Source organism: Scyliorhinus canicula, chromosome 18 (assembly GCF_902713615.1).
Source record: "Scyliorhinus canicula chromosome 18, sScyCan1.1, whole genome shotgun sequence".
NCBI classification, from domain to species: Eukaryota; Metazoa; Chordata; class Chondrichthyes; order Carcharhiniformes; family Scyliorhinidae; genus Scyliorhinus; species Scyliorhinus canicula.
In genome coordinates, this window is record NC_052163.1 from 41425524 (window position 1) to 41447950 (window position 22427).

At 44.9% G+C, this 22427-nt stretch overlaps 1 protein-coding gene across 3 annotated transcripts in view; it reads left to right on the top strand.

Moving 5' to 3' along the window:
- The first annotated feature begins 3282 nt into the window (after positions 1–3282).
- The window catches only part of llgl2 (LLGL scribble cell polarity complex component 2), a 120164-nt gene continuing 101019 nt past the window's right edge, over positions 3283–22427 (top strand). For 2 of the 3 annotated variants that reach the window (XM_038776947.1, XM_038776950.1), the window contains exons 1-2: positions 3283–3432; positions 13346–13404. The gene's annotated coding sequence lies outside the window, so the exon portion shown is untranslated. The remainder of the gene's footprint in view (positions 3433–13345; positions 13405–22427) is intronic. The other variant, XM_038776948.1, reaches the window with a different exon arrangement.

The window sequence follows — 22427 nt, forward strand, 5'->3', positions numbered from 1 at the left end:
AGGCTGCAGGGCTAACCCACTGCGCCACCGTGCCGTCCTGACTGCTGGTGATTTAACCTGAGGATCACCACGAGGCAGTGTTCTTCAATCTTTTTTTCGGGGACCCATTTTTACCAACCAGCCAACCTTCGGGACCCAACCCGGCTGACCTTCGCAGCCCACGCCGGCTGATCTGTGCGACCCACGCCAGCCGACCTTCGTGACCCACCATTTTCTCTTACCTTGTTTACTGCTGACAAAAATGGAGGAAATTGTTTTGGATCCCTTTGGCCCTCGTACACGCTCCTCCAATGGAACCTGTTGGATGAAGGTGAAGCCTTCTGGTGTCAGAAAGTATGGAGTCTCCATCTGTCCAAAGTTCTGAATTTTGTTCCTGTAAAATTTTATCAAATAAACCCCCCCCCCCCCCCCCCCCGAACTTGTAAAAAAAAAATGAGTAAAATAAATGAAAAAATGAATAAAACCCCCCGAACTTGTAAAAAAGTAAAAAAATGAATAACCCCCCCCACCCGATCTTGTAAAAAAATTAAAATAAATGAAAAAAATTAAAATTAAATGAATAAAAACCACTACAGAACTTGTAAAACAAAAAGCTGCAACCGTTAAAAAAAATAGCGACCGCACTGCGCATGCGTGCCCGATTATTGGCGCTTCATCATGCGCGCATGCACAATGCGGCCACATTTTGTTAAAAAACATGTTCACGGCTGCTTGCAGCCAGCGTTATGAAAAGCCGGCTGCTACGCGGGGATTTGCGCAATCGGGAGCGCCGCGGACAATGGCTCCGCAACCCTCCCGACACCCACCCGCAGGTCGCACCCTCAACTTTTTTTTTAAATTTAGCGTACCCAATTATTTTTTTCCAATTAAGGGGCAATTTAGCGTAGCCAATCCACCTATCCTGCACATCTTTGGGTTGTGGGAGTGAAACCCACGCAGACACGGGGATAATATGCAAACTCCTCACGGACAGTGACCCAGGGCCGGGATTCGAACCCAGGTCCTCAGCGCCGTAGGCAGCAATGCTAACCACTGTGCCACCGTGCCGCCCGCACCCTCAACTTTGAAGAACACTGCCACAAGGGGTAAGGTTGAGAAGGCAGGGCCTTCATGAATACCCTCAGCCAGTACAGGAATTGAACCTGCTGGCCTTGCTGTGCATCACAAACCAGCTATCCAGCCAACTGAGCTAACCACAGTCTGGATGTCTTCTCCAACGTACGTAGGGTAAAATTGGCAGCAGAAGGAGGCATCCTATTCGTTTTGTTGGAGGCCACTACCATAAATATTCTATCTCAGCCATCAGAGTCATAGAATCATAGAATTTACAGTGCAGAAAGAGGCCATTTGGCCCATTGAGCCTGCACAGGCCCTTGGAAAGAGCATTCCACTTAAGCCCACACCTCCACCCTATCCCTGTAACCCAGTGACCCCACCTAACCTTTTTGGACACGAAGAGCAATTGAGCATGGCCTATCCACCTAACCTGCAGATCTTTGGACTGTGGGAGGCCATGTCCAGTAAGAATCTAACTACTCCCAGTGACATTCAACACAATTACCATCACTGAATCCCCCTTCGACAACATCCTGCGGATTACCATTGACCAGAAACGACTGGACCAGCCATATAAATACTGTGCTACAAGAGCAGGTCTGAGGCTGGGAATTCTGCAATGAGTAACTCACCTCCTGACTCCCCAAAACCTATCCATCAATGCAAGGCACAAATCAGGAGTGTGCTGGAATATTTTCCACTTGCCTGGATGAGTGCAGCTCCAACAACATTCAAACAACTCAACACCAGCAAGACAAAGAAGCCTACATGATTGGCATCCCATTCACCTCCTTAAACATTAATTCCTTCTACCACCAATATAGTGGCAGCAGTGTGTACCATCTACGAGATTCAGCAACTCACCAAGCTTCCTTTGATGGCACTTTCCTAACCTGGGACCTTTATTATCTAAAAAGACTTAAGGGAACCAGACACACAGGAGCACAATTCACATGTTCCCCTCACAGACACACACCATCCTAATTTAGAAATATATTGCTGTTTCCTAACCATTGCTGAATCAAAACCCTGGAACTATCTCTCTAACAACACTATGAGAGTTTCTGCACCTAATTGACTACATCAGTTCAAGAAGGCAATTAGGGATGACTTACGCAGCATCTTTTCCATTGGTAAATATAGATGCAAAGTATTCAGTTAATACTTCAGCTGTGCCCCCTACCTTTATACATAAATCCTCTTTCTCGTCCTGAATTGGCTCTAATCCTCCATTACCATCCTTTTACTATTTATATTACTACAAAAGACTTTTGGATTCTCGTTTATGTTAGCTGCCAGTCTCTTTTCATACTTTCTCTATTCTTTTCATTTGATTTTTCAATTCCCCTCTGAACCATCAATATTCAGCCTGGCTATCAGTTGCATTATCCACCGAAGCACACTTTTTCTTCTTTCTCTCTCTTGTCATCCAGGGAGCTCTAGGTTTATTTGCCCTACTTCTTCTTCAAGGGATCTGAACTGTCTTTTCTTTAAACACACCCCATCTTTGCAGCATAGTAGCACAGCGGCTAACACTGTGACTTCACAGCACCAGGGTCCCAGGTTTGATTTCCCCACTGGGTCACTGTTTGTGTGGAGTCAGCACGTTCTATCCGTGTCTGCGTGGGTTTCCTCCAGGTGCTCTGGTTTCCTCCCACAGTCCAAAGACGTGCAGGTTAGGTGGATTGTACATGCTAAATTGCCCTTAGTGTCCAAAAAGTTATGAGGGGTTATTTATTGGGCTACGGGGATAGGGTGGAAGGGAGGGCTTAAGTGGGTTGGTGCATACTCGATGGGCCAAATGGCCTCCTCTTGCACTGTATGTTCTATTTTAATAATAATAGCTTAGTGTCACAAGTAGGCTTCAATGAAGTTACTGTGAAAAGCCACATTCCGGCACCTGTTTAGGGACGCTGGTACGGGAATTGAACCCACTGCTGGTCTTGTTCTGCATAATAAGCCAGCTGTTTAGCCCACTGTGCTTAACCAGCCCCTGCAGTGAGAAACTTTGTCGCTAATTGATCTGGGCCAGTTCCTATTGAAGTTGATCTCCCCCAGTTAATTATTCATACTCTGGATTGTGTATTTTCTGTTTCCAATCGCCAGCTCAAACTCTATTTTTTATGTGAACCTTGGCAGAGCCCAGTCTTGATGCTTGCCCCAGTGAATAATACTGACACTATCCCTTTAAGAGCTGGATTAAAGGGGAGGTACGCTGGGGGCGCTGTTTGCTGAAGCCCGCGGCTGCGCGCTGCAAAGGTGTCCCGGCTCCTTTAAGAGGTTTACCTGGCGGCCACACCTGGCGCTGGGATCGGGCGGGGATTCACGTAGAGGTGACACTGGAGGCAGACAGGCAGGACCGCGCCTGGAGCTCAGGTAAGACTGGCAGAGCTCGGGGAGTCAGGACAACCAGACCCTCCCAGGGCCGGGACATCCTGAGGCTGGCGGCCCAGCCCAGGAGTGGGGAGCCCGGCCCGGGAGTAGGGCCCTGGCCCGGGAAGAGAGGCCTGGCCTGGGGCTCAGTTATACAGCAAGGAGCGGAGAAGGAGTCAAACTTACTGCAGCCACCCGGAGATGGCCGCCAGCTTGCTCACCAGACGGGTTACTGTTAACCAGGCCGGTAACCAGGCTACTTGTTGCTCATCAATCTGTTAACCAGGCCGGTAACCAGGTTACTTGTTGCTCATCAATCTGTTTACAGATAATCCTACTGGGTAATGGTGCTGACCAGATTAGCAGTTGCTGACAGTGAGCTTGATAAAAGATAACTTCTTGGGCAATTGAGCACAAACCAGGTTAGGAACCAGCTGGAATGCATGATAACCATCTTGGTAGTGTACTAGTTACCAAATAGTTGGCGTTTGCAATTTGACTAATCCCAAATCTGTGCCCATCTTTCCCAGAACGTCATGCTTAAATAGCTCCAAATAAGTTTCAGGCCCTGCCACCATTCTGGAATGGGAAATGAGTGTCACAACCTGTGTGATAAATTGCCCTGTTTTGACCTGTCTGATCCTGTTTGATAAAGTTGACCAGTTAATTCTGCTCCAGTGCTGCTCTGCTGTCACCCATATTGGTGATTCAATTCTCATCTATCCATTCTCAACCAGTGATGCGTTGGCTTCTCTACCCACACCTGCATTGTTACCTCAGTGTCCCCAAGGATCTATCCTTGGGCCACCCTCCTATTTCTCATCTTCATGTTGCTCTTTGCTGGCATCGTCCAAAATCACAGCATCAGTTTCCTTGTGTGCGATGGTGATGCTTGGCTCTACCTCACCACCACCCCTTGATCACTCCACTGTCTCTTTAAATTATTAGAATGCCCAGTGAGCAAAAGTTTTATCCAATTAATTATTGGGAAGGCAAACCAGGGAGGTTATTGGGAAGGAAAACCAGGGAGGGTAATGTATCAAATTTTGCTTACAGGTGGGAATGTAAATCTGAGGAGGACACCAGAGAGGCTGCAAAAAGATATAGACAGGCTAAGTGAGTGGGTAACAAGGAGACAGATGGACTATAATATGGGGAAGTGTGAGGTTATCCACATTGGTTGTAAGAATAGAGAACCGTGTCAATTGTTAACGTTCAAAGGGACTTGGGTGTGCTCATGCAGGCAACACTGAGAATTAGCATGCAACTACAACAAACATTAGGAAAACAAATGGTATGTTAGTTTTATTGCAAGGGAAGTGCAGTACAAGAATGGAAAAGTCTTGCTACAATTGTACTGTAGCATGGGTGGCACAGTGGTTAGCATTGCTACCTCACTGTGTCGAGGACCCGGATTTGATCCCAGCCCCAGGTCGCAGTTCATGTGGAGTTTGCATCTTCTCCCTGTGTCTGTGTGGATCTCACCCCCACAACCCAAATAGATGCAGGGTAGGTGGATTGGCCATGCTAAATTGCCCCTTAATTGGGTACTCTCACTTAGAAAAAAACAATAAAAATAATCTTTATTGTCACCAGTAGGCTTACATTAACACTGCAATGAAGTTTACTGTGAAAAGCCCCTAGTCGCCACATTCCGGTGCCTGTTTGGGTACACTGCGGGAGAATTCAGAATGTCCAGTTCACCTAACGGCATGCCTTTCGGGACTGGGAGGAAACCAGAGAACCTGGAGGAAACCCACGCAGACACAGGGAGAATGTGCAGATTCCGCACAAACAGTGACCCAAGCCGAGAATCGAACCTGGGTCCCTGGTGCTATAACACAGTGCTAACCACTGTGCTACCGTGCCGCAATTGACAGTTGCTTTGGTGAGACCACATCTGGAAGACTGTGTCCAATATTGGTCTCCATATTTAAGGAAGGATGTATTTTTATTGGAGGTTATACGGTAAATGTTCAATAAATTAGCCCCTGGGCTGAGAAGGATGTGCAAAATGAAAGCTGAATGAATTGGATTTATATTATCTGGTGTTTAGAAGAATGAGAGATAATCTCATTGAAACGTACTAGATTCTGAAGAGGTTTGGCAGGATAAACACAGATCGTGGAATGTAGTGTGATGCGGTGATGTGCTTGATCGATTTATTTAATGGTTTGTAGCTGCGTAAGTTTGAAAGCGGTGAAATCCGTTACCTCTGCCAGATGGATGTAAGGCTGTGTGAAATGTCGGTGAAATGGTTTTTGCCTGAAGGAGATGTGTGACCCAAGAATAAGAGTTGCCCATGGTAGTAGTGCTTACATTTGTTGCCACTGTAACTAGTTTGGGTTTGTCTTGTCACCACCAGTGCCCCAGCCCCCCGGAGGGAGTCAATTGATCCTTTCCTCCATAATTCTGATGCTAAAGTTGGGTTTGATGTGCGCACTGTATCGTCTACAGATTTGTAAAACTATTCATTACCAAATGACAACACCCAGCCACGTGTGATTGAGATATATATTTATATATGCGCATGTCCAGGCTTGTACAAAGAGTGAAGAGTCTGAGTGAGAAAGTATGGGTAAGCATCCTGAGCTCATGGCAGCAAAGCAGCAATAACATTAAAAAAAAACAACATATTTCAAATACCCAATTCTTTTTTACAAATTTAAGGGGCAATTTAGTGTGGCCAATTGACCTACCCTGCACATCTTTGGGTTGTGGGGGTGAGACCCACGCAGACATGGACAGTGACCCATGACCGGGATCAAACCCAGTTCCTTGGTGCTAACCACCGTGCTGCCTTACAGGAAATGTTGGGAATACTTAGCAGGTCAGGCAACATCTGTGGAGCGCGAGAGAGAGAAAAAAACAGTTGATGTTTCAGTTTATGACTTTTTTCATCAGATTTGCATTTATACCTACGTATGGTGTCTGACGAGGGTTTCCAAAATGGCAGCTTTCTCAACATTTACATAATTTCTTAGAAATTGAGGACCCTATATCAATTCCGATCAATCAGATTGGGTTATTTGAGGGAAAGAATGGTTTTATTAATCAAGATCTGCAGAGAAAGAATAGTAGACACTCATTGTTCTTGTAAAGTGTTCCATGTTTCTTGCAGCCAAAATGTAAAACCAAAGAGTATCCGCAAAGGGTTCAGGACAATATTTGGAAGTTTTGGTGGAGTGAGATAGAATCATAGGACTTGGGAGTAGGCCATTCGGTCCTTTGTGCCTCTTCTACCACTCACTAAGATCATGGCTGATTTGGTTGTGGCCTCAACTTTCACTTTCCTTTCGAATCCCGGCCCTGGGTCACTGTCCATGTGGAGTTTGCACATTCTCCTCATGTCTGCATGGGTTTCATCCCCACAACCCAAAGATGTGCAGGTTAGGTGGATTGGCCACGCTAAATTGCCCCTTTAATTAGAAAACAAAAAAATAATTGGGTACTCTAAATTTTTTATTTTTAAAAAACTCTCACTTTCCTGTCTGCCCCCCATAACGTTTTGAGTTCCTTGTCTCTCAAAAATTTATCTGACTCAACCTTCAATAAATTCAATGGCCCAGCCTCCACTGCTTTCTCAGGAAGAGAATTCCACATCCTCATGACCCTCTTGAGAGGAAAATAGATTCTCCTAATCTCTGTCTTAAAAGGGAGACCTCTTATTTTAAAACTGTGTTCCCTAGTACTAGTCTCCCCCCCCCCCCCCCCCTGGAAAAATCCCTCCAGGATCCATCCTGTCAAGTCCCCTCATGATCTTGTATGGTTTAATAAGATCACCTCTCAATCTTCTAATTAAGCCCCTCATCCCAAGAATGAGATCTTGGCTTTCTCTGAGCCGCTAACGCAATGAAATTTTTTCCCAAATTTCGAGATCAGCTGTGGACAAAGTACTCCAGATTCAGAAGGGCATTTGGAGGTTTTGGTGAAATGGGGAACAGGAGGATATTTGGCAGTTTCAGTGAGGGATGCAGTAGGGTATTTGAGGTTTCAGCGAAAGGTGGAGGTGGGGCAGGTTTTGTTTTTGATGCAATGCATGAGAAGAAAATATTGCAGCCGATTGCTGACTTGTCTGGTATTTTTCGAGCGAGTGTGGATCTGATCTCACTGGCTAGACGTTGACAATAACTTCACTGTTAAAACTGCGCTACAGTGCATCTAGACTGGGTCCGGCAGGCTCAGGATGAGGCCCAGATGTCACTGGATGATGATCCGGAGCTAGCAGCTTGGTTATTTATTTATTTATTTATTTATTTATTTTTTCTCAACACCCCATAACCTAGGGCTAACTGTAATGATTGCACTGCTATCCTGATGCAAGATCAGCTCCCGGCCCAGATTGAGGATCATACTTGATCCATATTCTGTCACAGCTTCAGAAGATTAAGATTGGGCACCTGGGTAACAGGAGATGATATTGTCGAACTAACCTAGGCAACAGATTGAATGAATGGTAGCGCTGTCACCTACCGAGTCAGGAGGTTGTAGGTTCATGTCCCATGCCAGGATCTGAGCACAGAATCTAGCTTGACACTTGAGTGGGGTGCACTACTGAGGTAAGTCATTCAGGTGCTGCAGAGAGATGTGTAAGATCTCCCACCACCCCCCATAGCACCATTCAAAGAAAGTATGATATCACTGTGCCCTTCTAATATTCACCCATCTAGTAATGCCATCAGCTGCACAGATTAACTGGCAATTCTTCTCGATTGCTGTTTCTGGGATCTTGCTGTGCAAAACTGAGTATCGCATTTGTCTGCGCAAGTGACTGCACTTAAGTAATTTGTTGGGTGTGAATGGTTTTGGGCTTTGTTGTCAGCATGATCAGATATTAAGTTCTTCAATCTTCAAGTTGCACCAAATGCTTAAAACTGCATTATCAATTTGCTGTTAATAAATTGCTGGCTATAAATTTGGAGCGATGTCAATGATCCCAGTATCCTTCGTATTGTCAGTTAGCAGTTCATGCAGCAACCTGCATTTATTTAACATCTTCCTGAGGAGTTGCAGCTCAACAAAGTTGCAAAGGAAACTAAGTGCGTGGGTTTGAGAAAGATGAAGGGGCTTCAGCAAGTCCTCAAAAGTGAGGCCTGGCAGCTGAAGGCACAATTGCCAATGGTGATGTGAAGATTGCACAAGAAGCTGTGATGTGAAGATTGCACAAGAAGCTGAAGTCGAGGAATGGATAGATGGGAGGGGATGGAAAAGGTCATAGGGCTATAAACACTGGCATCCACCTGGCAATGTGGAAAAACTGCCTTGATATGCCCTGTGCAAATAAAAAGCTGGATAAATCCAACCTGGCAAACTCTGCCCTGTCGGCCCCACAAACTCCTCCTTACTAACATTTGGGGTCTTGTCAAGGAGTAGCCTGTCACTGTCATAATCACAGAGATCTCCCTTATAGATAATGTCCTAGACACTAACATCCCCATTCCTGTATGTGTCCTGTCCCACCAGTGGAACCAACCCAGCAAAGGCAGTGGTGGCACAGTGGTATACAGATGGTCTGAAGTTTCCCTGGGGGTCTTAAACATCAACTCTAGCCCCTATGAATTCTCATGGCATCAGGTCAGACATGGGCAAGAAAACCTCATGTTGATTACCATGTACCGACCCCAATAGCTGATGAATTGGTACTTTTTTATGTTGGAAACCACATGGAGGAAGCACCAAGTATTGCAAAGGTGCAGAATGGACTCTGGATGAGATCTTTGTGTCCATCACCAAGAGTGGCTCGGTGACACCAACTACAGACTGAGCTGGCTGAGTCCTCCAGGACATTTCTGCTGGACTGGGCCTGCAGCAGGTGGTGAGGAAACTAACACTTAACCTCGTCCTCACCAATCTATCTGTCACGGATGCATCTGCCCATGATGGTATCGGTAGGAGTGACCAACGCACAGTCGTTGTGGAGACAAGGATCCGTCTTCACATTTGAGAATACCCTCCAACGGGGGAAGTATGATGGCGTAGTGTTAGCACTGCTACCTCATGGCACTGAGGACCTGGGTTTGATCCCCACATCCGGTCACTGTCTGTGGAATTTGCACATTCTCCCTGTGTCTGCATGGGTCTCACCCCCACAACCCAAAAAGATGTACAGGGTAGGTGAATTGGCCACGCTAAATTGCCCCTTAATTGGAAAAAAGAATTGGGTACTCTAAATTTGTTTTTGTTTTTTACAAAGAGGGTACCCTCTATTGTGTTCTGTGGCATTGCCACTATGCAAAATGGAATAGATTTCAAACGGATCTAGCAACAGAGAATGGACATCCATGAGGCACTGTGGGCCATCGACAGCAGCAGAATTGTATTTTGCCACAATCTGTGGCTGAGGATATCCCTCACTCTACCATTACCACCAAGCCAGGGGGTCAACCTTCATTCAATGAAGAAATCAGGAGAGCATGCCAGGAGCAATACCAGGCATACCTAAAAATGAGGTGTCAACTTAGTGAAGCCACAGCACAGAACTACCTGCATGCCAAACTATATAATCATCAAGTAATAGACAGAGTTCAGTGATCCCACAACCAACTGATCAAATCTAAGCTCTGCAGTCCTGCCACATCCAGTTGTGAATGGTGCTGGATGATGGTTAAGTAACTCACTCGAGGCTGCCCACATATCCCCATCCTCAATGATGGAAAATAATCTCTCTATAGTGATTGGAGTCATACCTAGCACAAAGGAAGACAATGAAGGTCAACCAATTCCAGGACATTAGGGAAGCACGGTAGCATTGTGGATAGCACAAACGCTTCACAGCTCCAGGGTCCCAGGTTCGATTCTAGCTTGGGTCACTGTCTGTGCCGAGTCTGCACATCCTCCCCGTGTGTGCGTGGGTTTCCTCCGGGTGCTCCAGTTTCCTCCCACAGTCCAAAGATGTGCAGATTAGGTGGATTGGCCATGATAAATTGCCCTTAGTGTTCAAAATTGCCCTTTGTGTTGGGTGGGGTTACTGGGTTATGGGGATAGGGTGGAGGTGTTGACCTTGGGTAGGGTGCTCTTTCCAAGAGCCCATGCAGACTCGATGGGCTGAATGGCCTCCTTCTGCACTGTAAATTCTATGATAATCACTACAGGAGTTCCTCAGGTAGTGTCCTAGGCCCAATCATCTTCAGCTGTTTCATTATTGACCTTCCATCATAAAGTCAGAAGTGGGATGTTTGTTCAGCATCATATACAACTCTTGCGACACCGAAGCAGTCAGTGTCCAAATGCAAAAAGGCCTGGACAATATCCAGGCTTAGGCTGACAAGTGTCAAGTAATAAGGGACAGCACGGTGGCGCAGTGGTTCGCACTGCTGCCTCACGGCACTAAAGTCCCAGGTTCGAGCCGGGCCCTGGGACACTGTGTCTGTGTGAAGTTTGCACATTCTCCCCATGTTTGCGTGGGTTTCGCCCCCACAGTCCAAAGATGTGCAGGTAGGTGGATTGGCCACGCTAAATTGCCCCTTCATCGAAAAAATGAATTGGGTGCTCTCAATTTTATTTTAAACATAATTTTAAAAAAGTGTCAAGTAATATTCGTGCCACACAAGTGCCAGCGAATGACCATTTCCAACTGGAGAAAATCTAACCATCGCACCATGACATTCAATAGCATTACTATCGCTAAATTCCCTACTATCAACACCCTGGGTATTGCCATTGACCAGAAACTGAACTGGACTGGCCATAAAAATACTGTGGCTGCAAGACCAGGTCAGAGACTAGGGAGGCTGTGGCAAGAACGCACCACCTGACTGCCCAAAGCATGTCCACCAGCTATAAGGCACACCTCTCTGACAATAAATGTGGCCTAGCCAGTGAAACCCACAGCCATGAAAACAGATGTGGCGAGGGGCTGAATTAAGCAGTGGAGATTTAGATGAGCTGCAATGTGTTAGGTGCAAGGTGGAGAAGTTAGCCTGAAGATTATTGGAGAAGTCTGGAATTGTGATCATGAGGACACTGGGACAGAAGCTCATTTAAAAAATAATATTTGTATTTGTAGACTGCCTTTCACAGCTTCAGGATGGCACGGAGTACTTTTGGATTGTATGTAATGTAGCAGCCAATTTGTTCCCAGAAACCTCACTCCAACACTAATGTGATATGACCAGGTAATCTGTTTTATGGGAAATTAATTGATTGAAAGATGACACTGGCGATAATTCCGTTTTTTTCCCGAAGTAGTGCCATGGGATCTTTGTCAACCTGAGTCTCTGAACATCTCCTCTAAAAGACAGCACCTCCCACAGTGCAGCACCCCCTCGGTATTGGTCTGGAGTGGCAACCTTTTATTTATCCAGCCTTTTGACACGGGCAAATGTCCTGCCAACTGACACATCTGCTGCATTTGTGTTCAGATATGCACACCCCCCCCCCCCCCCCCCCCCCCCCCACCCCCACACACACACGCACACCGTCATGCAGCTCAAAGAGCTCCTGTCAGGCAAATCACTTGATGGGTTGCGGTTTTTAAGCATTCAAACAGGGGCAATATAGACATTTCACCTGCCCACCACACACATTCCTTGAGGTTCAGTTGATATGGGTGTAAATTTCATGTGATGAGAACATCTCTGTACAGGGTTTTGATATGTGCCGGTCAATGAGCCGCTCGCTGTTACTATCTGTAAGCACTGCTTAACTATCTGTAAGCACTGCTTAACTATCTGTAAGCACTGCTTAACAATCCATGTGAAATGCTGGTAACTTGTCATTTTAAGGCATGTTTGGACCTGTGCAATATGGTTGGTGAGATATTTGTGACTGACGTACTGGTATCGGGTGCTTTGGAAAGTACCTGCTTTAACTCTGGGAATTGATCAACAAGTTATTCTTGAACTGTGCAGCTTGGAGTTTTCAAACAAAAACTTATATTTTCCCGTAGTTTCACTCAAAAGCCCTATGGAATTGTTTTAAATATATGGTGAGTCCATTACAAGCTGGAAGGGGATTATTTTTTTTTGAATGAAGGTACCCCAGAGACCCTGTGTGAGCACCTGTGTGAGCAATGTGCAGTTGTTGCAGAGTTCAGTTTCTGAGAAGTATACCTGCAGTTAACTGCTATATCCTTCCATTTGGGATATGAAAAAGTCACCACCTAGACAAACGAGACGTCCCAAAGGTATTTTATTTGAAGTTCCCAGGAAGAGTTGTGACGAATTGTCGTGAGGATGTTCGTTCATTCGGAGGATAGTCTGTGTGAAGGTTGGTTGGATGAGTTTGGTATAAGATTGTTTCTGGTGGTTAGCAGCTACAATTGGCCTCTGCACCCTTGGACTTGAGGCATAAATTGGCACAGGCTTCTGGACTCTGCTGTGTTTGTCAATGTTTGATGAGGAGAGAATTGCTTGTAGTCCTGTAATGGATACTGGTTCATGGTGTGGGCTGGCGTCCTGTAAAGGGCATTGGCTCACGGTGTGGGATGCTGTCCTCTCATGTTGCCAGATGCTGTTTGACTTGATGTAGTTTCAGTTTTTGTTCTTTTTGTGCTGCCATGATCTGGAATTCATTGCTCTGTTCGGGAGACAGTCCCATAATGTCAACAATATGCGTGTGATTTAATTGTTATTGTACCAATCAATAATGTTGCTGTGTGCTCCATAGTTCATGACCAGCCTAGGCGGTATTGCCATTTTCTGCACAGGAAATGCATTTCCTGAAGTCTGAATGCCTATCCGAGCTCGTGAACGACTCATTAAGAAATCAGATGAATCATTAATTTTTTTTTTCATCCATGGTGCAGACTGACTTGATTTAACTCTGCAAACGGTTGGCTCTAGCATGACCACCCTAGGCATTATTGCCATTTTCTACACAGGAAATTCATTTCTTAAAGTCTGGACGCCCCTCTAAGCTTGTGAACGGCTCATTGAGAAATCAGGTGAATCATTAACCTTTGTTTTTCCGTCCACAGTGACCATGGTGCAGACTGACTTGATTTAACTCTACAAACTGATCAATGGTTGGCTCGAAGTGAGTATTTCCCTGTAACTCAATTCTAATCCCAGCTGGTTATTCATTTCATTGCACTGCATTCTTCCACCTGAGTACCTTATGTTACTATGTTAGGAATTTTCCACTATGCAATCCACAGCTGTTTTCCTGTGCCCAGTTATATTCACTTGGCAGGATTCTAACAGCAGTGGTGCTCTTCGGTGTGAGAGGGCGGGAAATTGATGGTTGAGGTAGTAATGTATAAGGGGTGAATTTGATGGACCATTTGTCCATTCCTTATTCCAAACTTTTTTTCTAGCAGAGGAGTTTAGATTGTGATGGCTGAGAGGGAGATAATGCTGGTGTGCTCCCTATTTACTTTGAAGTCAATAACTGTTGTGAGAGAAGGGTAAACTGGTTTTAGTGCCCACCCAATTTTTGGATGAGACATTCAAGAAAGATCCAAACTTCATGCTGAGCAGACGATACAGGATGCTATGGCACGGTTGGAAGAAAAGCAAGTAGCTTCCCTGGTTTGATCTCCACCAGTACCCCCAAAGATGGATTAGAACAAGAGAAGGCCATTCAATTTGCCATCATTCATTGAGTAAGGTATTCTACAGGCACTAAAAGGAAAATTGTGATGGATCACAGCCCTGAAAGAATGGTCAGGAGTACTGTACCTTTTGCCCATTTTTTTTTTTTTATCCCACCGATTGTCTTGGAAATGCAACAGTTATTGTAATAAAGGTCTTGTATGACTGAAATGGCCCAAAAAAATCCGGGACAAGAAGGCTGGGAGCAGAAACTTGTCGACGGAGTCTGAGCTTTCTCCGAACTCATCGGCAAGTAAACTGGTGGATCAGTTTTTGGTGCTCTGTCCACTCCACTAACAAGGTGCTTACTCGTACCTTGGCGAAATAATTCAAAAAATACCAACTAATAGTGTCGGAAGGCTTCAGGAAATGAACTCAAGAGGCCTTGCCGCCCATTCGAGTGGCTCTGAGGAAATCTAATCAGACTGTTGAAGCCCAGGAAACCATGGGCAAAGATATAGAGGTGGCCTTGTCGGACAGCGATCGGATTTCCTCGCTGGAGTTTAAATTTGCTTCTGTGATCAAAACAAATTGGATCGTTGAGAGCCAAGATTAATGACCTAGAAAATAGGTCCAACAGGCAAAATATTCAGCTTTTTAAAGATATCTTTATTGTCACAAGTAGGCTTTCATTATCACTGCAATGAAGTTACTGTGAAAAGCCCCTAGTCGCCACATTCCGGCGCCTGTTCAGGTACACGGGGAGAAATTAGAATGTCCAAATTACCTAACAGCACGTCTTTAGGGATTTGTGGGAGGAAACGGCGCACCCGGAGGAAACCCACGGAGAACATGCAGACTCCACGCAGACAGTGAACCAAGCTGAGAATTGAACCTGGGACCCTGGAGCTGTGAAGCAACAATGCTAACCACTGTGCTACCATGCCGCCTGATTTATGGGGTTGCTAGAGGGGATGGAGGGCTCAACCCTCACTGCGTATTTCTCTGGCACGTTCGATGAGATGGTGAGTAAGGGTGGATTCATATCCCCACCTGAATTGGATCAAGCCCATTTGTACTCTTTGGCAGAAGCCTCATTCTGAAGATCCACCACCGTGAGGTGATGGTGAGGTTCCACCGATTCAAGGAAAAGGAGAGAAGTTACTGTGAAAATCCCATAGTCGCCACACTCCGGCACCTTTTTGGGTACACAGAGGGAGAATTTGAATGTCCAATTGCCCTAACCACACGTCTTTCGTGAGTTGTCGGAGGAAACCAGAGCGCCTGGAGGGAACCCATGCAGACACTGGGAGAACGTTGTTATATTGTTGGTGTTTCATATTTGTTCTTGTTTTTTCTTAGTTTTTGTTTAGATTTGGGGTTTTACACTGTGGAATTCTGTTTGTTATGATAGTTTCCTTTTGGTGCGCAAGGTATATGGGGTTTTGGAATTTTGTTGATTTATTAATTTTTTTTCTTTGCCAGTCGGGCGCCCCCCTGCTAACTGAAGAGCTAGTCGGGGGCAGTTTTGAAGGGATCCCTGCAGCTCAATATAGTAGTTTTTTAGATAATGAGCTTCAAGTTCTTGTCTTGCTTGGCTTGTTAGATGTAAGCTTTAGTAGTTTGTTTGCCTCACTTGTATTTGTACTTGGGGTGTGGTTGTATTCAAGGGAGGGGGAGGGTGGACCACCAGTACTTGCTAGTCATATCCTGGAGTTGCTAGCAGGTAGGGAAAAAAGTGCGAACACCGTTCGAACTATTGTCGACTGGCAGGGCGGTAAGCCAGTTGCGATGCTCAAGTGGCGCATTTTATAAATACGGAGAGATAGGCATATGTTCTAGTCCTGTCCCAAGTTGTTGGGCTTCTGGGCTTCTTTCTTTAACACTATGTTGGAGATACTCTGTGATTTGGATCCGTGTCCACTAGTGGCCATTTTCAGGGTGTCAGATTCACCAGTGATACAATCTGGGGTGAAGGCGAATGGCCTCGTTTGTAGCTCAGAGGTGAATTTTGCTTAGTTGGAGGTCTCCCACTCCGCTATGTGCCTCGGCTTGGGTGGGTGACCTAATGTCATTTCTGCATTTGGAGAAGGTCAAGTTCGCCATCAGGAAGTCTATGCAGAGTTCTACCTAAGATGGCAACCATTTATTTCCTTTTTTTTAAAAAGAGTTGGTCACCATCAGCTGTTGGGGGGGGTTTAAGTTAATTGGGTGGTTTTGTTTTCACTGTAGTGTTAATGCAAGTCTACTTGTGACACTAATAAAGATGATTATTGTATATTTTTGCCTTTTTTGCTCTTCTATTGTATTTTTCTGTTTTGTTTCATGTTCTGATTTCTTAAACATACTTTTAAAAAAAGGAATCATGTTTGATGAGCCCCCTGGATATTTTTTTTTTTATTGGAGGAGGCATCTAGCAGAATAGATAAGGTAACATCAGTGAGTGTGGTGTATTTGGATTTTCAGAAATCTTTTGATAAAGTTCGAGGTTAGTGTCCAAAATTATTCGACATGGATTGAAAATTGGTTAACATACAGGAAACAAGAAAGTAGGAATAAATGGGTGTTTTTTGGAATGGTAGACGGTAACTCATGGGGTAAGGCAGGGATCTGTGCTTGGGCCCCAGCTATTCACAACATACATTACTGTTTTGGATGAGGGGACCAAATGTAACATTTCCAAATTTTCTGGAGACACAAACTTGGTGGAATGTGAATGGTGAGGAGAATATTAGAGCTTTGAGATAATTAGGGCCAGTTGAGTGAGTGGGCAAATTCATGGCACGTGCAGTATAACGTGGTAGTGTGCTGTTATCCACTTGGGTAGGAAATGCAGAATGGCAGAGTATTATGGAAATGTTGATGTCGAAAGGGACCTGGGTATCTTTGTACATCAGTCACTGAAAGCAAGCATGGTGGTGCAGCCAGCCATTCGAAAGGCAAATTGTATGTTGGGCTTCATTGCAAAGAGGGCTTGTACAGAGCAAAGATATCTTAGTACAGCTCTACAGGGCTCAGGTGAGATCATATCTGGAGTATTGTGTGCATTTTGGATCTCCTTGCCTCTGAAAGCATATACGTGCCATAGAGGGAGTACAGCAAAGGTTCACCAGACTGATTTCTGGGATGGCAGGATTGTCGCATGAGGACATATTAGGCCTGTATTCACTGGAGTAGAATAATGAGAGGGGATATAACATATAACATATAACATTCTGACCGGGCTGCTCAGATTGGATGCAGGGATGATATTCCTCTGGCTGGGGGTCCAGAACCAGGAATCACAGCATCAGACCATGGGGTTGGCCATTTAGGTCTGAGATGAGGAGAGATGTCTTCACCTGAGAGGGTGGTGAACCTGTGGAATTCTCTCCCAATTCTCTTGGCTGTGGAGACCAAGTCACTGAATATATTTAAGAAGGAAATATAGAGTTCTCAATACTAAAGGTGTCAGCGGGTTTGTGGAGAGAGCACGAGTATGGCATTTGGAAGATCAGCCATGATTGTATTGAATGGCGGAGCAGGCTCGAAGGGCTGAACGGCCTACTCTTATTTTCTATATCTCTGTGAATCTGACAATGACTGGGTGTGTGCTAGATCTGACAATCTAGTCTGAGAAGAGCAGTAAAATGAAGTAAGACTCTGTAAGCTGATGCAAGTCCCTCGTGTCCCAGAGTGTAGGAAAGTTTGTGGTTGGATAGCATCTGCTACAGATGCACTTTCCTCTCCTGGGGAACTGACTGGTTGCTGGGACCCTGATCCACAGGTAACAGTCATAGATTCACAACTTTCTCCAATGTTGAGTATCCTTGCGATTCGTGACTGTTCCCATGACCCTGGATATAATGAGGTGACTGTTAATCAATGCAGCTGTATCAATTCAATATGCTCTGGCAAATTTCTAAAAGCCCTGGACAGGGGAATTTGCAACCTGGGTGGCAAAGTTTAGAGTCCTATATTTTTTTTAAAATTATAAATTTAGTGTACCCAATTAATTTTTTTCCAATTGAGGGGCAATTTAGCGTGGCCAATCCACCTACCCTGCACATCTTTGGGTTGTGGGGGTGAAACCCACGCAAACACGGGGAGAATGTGCAAACTCCACACGGACAGTGACCCAGAACCGGGATCGAACCTGGGACCTCGGCGCCGTGAGGCTACAGGGCTAACCCACTGTGCCACTGTGCTGCCCTAGAGTCCTATATTAGTGTGGCCTGTTGTATTTCTGTTTTATGATTAATGTGATCTATGTGTGTAAATTTGACAGGCTTGCCCAGGCATGATGAGATTTGGTTCTATTTCACAATTCTCGGTCAGCACATCATCTAATTACCTTTCTGCACTATCCCAGTGATGTCTTTCTATGGTGTCACAGCATAACTATGTCTTGATGATCCACATAGTGCAGTACTACAGACGTTCTGTGATTGCTGTTAGTGCATGTTTATGTACGAGAATGGGAACGGACTCTCGGGCTGTTTGCAGTGAGCTGGGTTCCATTTTTACTGTGATTGGATAGTAAGATTTGAACAATAAAATGTATGCAGCAAAAATCACGGCGGCACAGTGGTTCGCACTGATTCCTCACAGCACCAGGGACCTGGGTTCAATTCCGGCCTTGGGTCACTGTATGTGTGGAGTTTGTTTGTATGTTCTCCCTGTGTCTGCATGGGTTTCCTTCGGCTGCTCAAGTTTCCTCCCACAAGATTACGTGCTTTGGTCGTGCTAAATTATCCCTTGGTGTCTAGGATGTGCAGTTAGATTGTGGTGCTACGGAGATTTGGAGGGGGTGGGGGAGAGAAAGAGGAGGAGACTGGGTATGGGTAGAGTGCTCATTCCATGGGTCGGTGCAGATTCCATGGGCCGAATGGCCTCCTGCACTCTAAGGATTCTACGATTTCTCTAGTTGCAGGAAAGATTCTTGCATTAACCCTGAAAGTCTCCACTGGAATTGCTGGTTTTGGGGCTAGCTGTGGGACAGCTGATTGTTGTGTTTGCAAAATGAAAACCAGACCAACAGGGCAACATGGGGACCTATATCTGTTGTTCATGCACAAAACTACAGCTTTTGACCGTGAAAGTTGATCTGATCCAAGGCACTTGAATGATCAAATGATGGAGTAGACTTGATAGGCCAAATGGCCTAATTCTGCTCCTATATCTTGTGAACTTGCTCTCCAAGCTAGGATGTCTGAAAATGTTCAGCTCTTCAGTCTCCTCTTGGCTGCATTGCTTCAGGACGCCACCAGAAACATGCCTGCAGGCATCAACATTGGATTCCATTCAGCAAAGCTCTTCAATCTTTCCTGAATGTGTGCCTCCATCATAGTAATATAGGCACTAATCAGAGTTTCAGTATGCAGATGACTGTATTCCCTGGCTATGCACAACAAGGAAGACATCCAGATCATAGCAAACAGTGCTGCCAAAAACATTTTGCCTCCAATAATTGCTGGCCTAACCAGCGACGCCCACATCCCATGGAGAATAACTTTTTTTTTAAAACCCTTATGAAACGTTCAAATTTCTGCCTTGCAGACTGCCTCTCTTGGGAAAACACTGAAGCCAACTGGTCTGTGTGAAGGCAAGTGCTGAAATTAGGTTTGACCTGTTTCAAGGGCCATCTCTGCCAAACTCCCAAAATTTGATGTGCCTTGAGGAGCCAGAGGTGGTATAGCTGCAGGGGTTCCCAAGCACCAACATGAATTACCAATTGCGTGGACATCCATACCGATCCTGCAATGTACTCTTCGAGAGAACCTGCCGAAGACGATTGTTTGCAGCTTGGATGTAACTCCCAACACTACTTGTCATAGAATCACATAAGAGGCCATTTGGCCCATTATGCCTGTGTTGACTCGTATATGGAATTATCCAATTCTACTCCCCTGCTCTTTTGACATATCGCTCAGTTTTTATTTATTCATGTTACTAGTGAACCTGCTTCCATTACCTTTTTTCCGATAGTGCATTCCAGATCACAACAAACTTGCTGTGCTTTTTGTTTTAAAAAAGGTGTCACCTGATTCTTTTGCTAATCGCCTTTAAATCTGTGTCCTCTGATTACTAAATTTCTCCTGTTAACCTTCGCTGCTCTAAGGAAAACAAACTCTCTTTCTTCAGTCAATCTTTGAAACTGGGTTCCAGAATGTGACCACCCTTTCCAACATGGTTATTTCATCCTATTCTGTCTCTATTAATAAAGCCAAAGATCCCATTTGATTTTGTGACCTGCTTCTCCACTTTTGCAATCTTCAAAGATTTGTGTGCATACACCCACAGGTCCCTCCTGTTCCTTCAGTTCCTTGAAAATTGCACCATTAGGTTATTTTGTCCCTCCTCCTTTCTACCAAAACACATCACTTCAGAACTTTCTGTTAAAATTAATCTGCCATGTGTCTGCCCATTTTGCCAGTCTGTCATTATCTTCATTATTTACTGCAATTCCGAGATTTTATCATTTGCAACTTTGAGATTAGCCCTCTATACCAAATTTAAAAAAAAATTCATTAATGGGATGTGGGCCTCATTGGTGACGCCAAGATTTATTACCAATCCCAAATTGCGCTGGAAGGGTGAGCTGCCGGCTTGATTTGCTGCAGTCCAGGTTGTGTAGGTACAGAATTTTGACCCAGCGAATAAACGGTGATGTAGTTCCAACCCAGGATGATGAGTGACTTGAGGGGAAATTCCAGGTGATGGTGTTCCCATGTGTATGCTGCCCTTGTCTTTCTCTGGCTGTGGGTTCAGCAGGTGCTGTCTAAACGGGCCTCGTTGAGTTCCTCCATTGATGCACCATGGCAGTAGTGTGTGTAGTGATATGCATGGACACTTTGTTTTATCAGTGCACATAGTTATAGGTATGACCTCCAACTAGCTGGTGGCGCCAGACATTCTTCATGTGACCTGAGATACCTGCCAGTTGGTAACAGGATGTACTAGAGGATAGTTGCAGTTTAGAGTAGTTTCAGTAGAATTCAGAGTTCATATAATAGTTATTGTAGTTATCTCGGTTATCTTTCCGCGTGTGTGTAAATAAATCATCTTTATAGTTAAGCGACTGGATATTCTGTGTATCTCATTGCAATGGCCATCTTGCAGAACACACCAGTGTGTACCATCTAAAAGCTGCACTGTAGCAACTTGCCAAGTGTCCTACAACAGTACCTTCCAAACTCATGACCTCTGGGCAAGGGCGTAGGAACACCACGACCTGCAAGTCTGACCCGCAGCCATCAGACAACATCCTGACTTGGAAATATATCGCTGGAAGTTCCAGGTTTTGCCTCAAAACCAGAACGCTGGGTGTACCAAGCCACATGGGCTGCAGTGGGTCAAGGTGGCTCACCACCATTTGAGGATGGGCAGTAAATGCTGCGCTCGCTAACGATGCCCACATTCCATGAAGTAAATTTTGAAAAAATCCCCCAAAACACATGCTCATCTAGAAAGTTCTTTTTTTTAAAAAAAATATATAATTCTTCCCTCTTTTTCCCTGTACACGGTCAATCCAATTCTGCATTAGAATGATTGAAATCCCCCACTAACTCTATCTCATTCTTTCATTTTTCTATAATTTACATACAGACTTTCTATCTCTTCCCAGACTTTTTGCTGGCCCATATATACTTGGTAATCTAATTGCTCCAGTTTCATACATTGATTCTAACCATAGACTGTTTTTGGCTCCTCAACTGCATCACCTTCCTCCAGTACTATAATTGTTTATTTAAAAAAAAAAAAAAAATTTAGAGTACCCAATTATTTTTTTCAATTAAGGGGCAATTTAGCATGGCCAATCCACCTAGCCTGCACATCTTTAGGTTGTGGGGGTGAAACCCACGCAGACACTGGGAGAATGTGCAAACTCCACATGGACAGTGACCCAGAGCCGGGATTCGCACCTGGGACCTCGGCGTCGTGAGGCAGCAGGGCTAACCCACTGTGCCACCATGCTGCCACCTATAATTGTTTCTTTGATTGATATTGCTAGCCCTGATTTTGTTTTACTTCCACATGTTTCTTGAATGTCTTTGTAAACAAAGGGATGTTAGTTCCTGATCCTACCAGTCTTTGAGCCGGGCTTCTGTTATTGTCATTATATCATCGTCCCATGTGGCATCTTGTGCCTGCAGCTCCCCTCCCTTTTATTTCCCACAAGTTCATCGCGGACTGTTTCACATTTGCTGCCTGACTGATGCCTCCTCTATCTGAATTCTTTTTGTTTTGAGGTTATGTATTGGCTTTATTCTGGGTGCAGTTTTGTTCTAAATTTTAAGCAAAGAAATTGAAGGAATCCTCTTCAATAATCTCTAAAACTGCCACCTTTTCTTCATTTCACTGAATTGCCTCATCTCAATCCTCCCATTCATCATCATCAGCTCCTTCTACTTGAGTGTTAGTTTTGGCATCTTGCTTCTTTTTTTTAGACTTTACAGCAAATACATTGTCAGTCCAAGAAGCTCCCGTCTTTTCATCTCCTGCAAAGTTGGCAGCCCTGTACCCACCAGTACTGATCTCTGTATT